At 36.3% G+C, this 1,869-nt stretch overlaps 1 protein-coding gene across 2 annotated transcripts in view; it reads right to left on the bottom strand.

Annotated features, from left to right (window-relative positions):
* Positions 1 to 1,869, bottom strand: part of PLD5 (phospholipase D family, member 5) — a 702,213-nt gene that overhangs the window by 682,740 nt on the left and 17,604 nt on the right. The gene's annotated exons all lie outside the window — the stretch shown is intronic.

Raw genomic sequence — 1,869 nt, 5'->3', positions numbered from 1 at the left:
GTGAGCATGTCCAGGGCAACATCTCTTAGCTGAAATATGTCTATGGAGAAAAGCTAAAAATATTTTCCTTGAAAACTTGGCCCAGGCAAGGATGGCCACTGTCACCATTTCCTTTCAATATTGTATCGGAAGTGTTTTGTAGGGCAATACAACAAGAGAAGGAAATAAAAAAAAATCCAGATCGGCAAAGAGATGATCAACTGCTGCTATATGCAAATGATATGATAGTGTACACAGAAAACCCCAATGACTCAACAACAAAAAAAATTGTTAAAGTTAATAGGCCAATTTAATAGAGTGGCAGGATATAAGATCAATATAAAAAAAATAGTAGGATTCCTCTGCAGTAACAGAAAGGACTTAGTGAAGGAAATTAAGAAAGCAATACCATTTACCACAGCTACCACAAATTGAGATACTTGTGAGTGAACCTAACTAGAGATGCAAAAGACCTATACAAAGAAAATATAGAGCATTTCTGAAAGACACAATAAATGAAATGGGAAAATGTTCCCTGTTCATGGACAAGAAGACTCAATATTGTGAAAATGATAATCCTACCAAAATCAATCTACATGTTCAATGCAATCCCAATACAGATACCAAATTAATTTTTCAAGATTAAAAAGGAAATTATCAAATTTATTTGGCAAGTCAAGAAACTCCAAATAAGCAAAACACTTCGGAGGGAAAAAAAGAGGTTGGAGGCATAGCACTCCCTGACCTCAAATATTCCTACACAGTAGTAGTAACCATGGTACTGGTACAACGATAGGCACAAAGATCAATGGAACAGAATTGAGAACCCAGAAATAAACCCACCTATCTATGGTCATCTGATATTCGACAAAGAAGTCAAAGCTATCAAATGGGGCAATGATAACCTCTTCAATAAATGGTGCTGGAAAAACTGGACTTAAACCTGCAGAAAGCTGAAACAGGATCCACATCTCACACCATACACAAAAATCAACTCAAAGTGGATCAGAGACCTGGGAATAGAGCCCAAAACCATAACGTTCATAAGAGACAAACTGGGATCAAGCTTAGAAACACTAGTCCAAAGTATAAAGAGACTGCCAAATGCAACCAGAAATTCAGAATCTGAAGAGGAGAAAATTGATGCATGGAGCCTTCTAAAGATTAAATCCATGTGTTCATCAAAAACTTTTTCCAACAGGGTGAAAAGAAAATCTACAGACTGGGAACAAACATTTGGTAATACCATCTCAGACAAGAGTCTTATAACAAAAGTTATAGAATATTCCTAAGACATGGAAAGAATTTTCACAGAGGAAGGCAGTCAAATGGCAAATAGATACAAGAAGAAATGCTCCAGATCACTGGCAGATCACTGGAGAGATGTATATCAAAACCACAATGAGGTACCTTCTTGCTCCAGTAACAGTGACAAAGTTTAACAGGGCAGCAAGTTATAAATGTTGGAGAGAATGTGGTGAGAAAGGAACTCTTATACATTGTTGTTGTGATTGGAAAATGATACAACCATTCTGGAAGACAGTTTGGCACTTCCTCAAAATGCTGAACATGGAAATTCCATATGACTCAACTATTTCACTACTTGGAACATACTCTGAGAATATGAGAATTGAGGCATAAACTGAGATTTGTACACCAATGTTCAAAGGAACATTATTCACCATCGCATGAACATGGAAACAGCCCAAATGTTCAACAAGAAATGAATGGATTGAGAAATTATGGTACATTCACACAATGGAATATTATGCAGCAAGCAGGAGCAATGATTTTGTAAATTATTACCTAACTTGGAAGGGACTGGAGAGCATTATGCTAAGTGAACTAACTCAGTCCCACAAGCATAAATATTGTATAAAACTATTATTG

The sequence above is a fragment of the Elephantulus edwardii genome, unplaced genomic scaffold (genome assembly GCF_000299155.1).
Source record: "Elephantulus edwardii isolate Elephantulus edwardi_28Jun2011 unplaced genomic scaffold, EleEdw1.0 scaffold00219, whole genome shotgun sequence".
NCBI lineage: Eukaryota > Metazoa > Chordata > Mammalia > Macroscelidea > Macroscelididae > Elephantulus > Elephantulus edwardii.
This window is presented reverse-complemented; position numbering and strand designations above follow the sequence as displayed.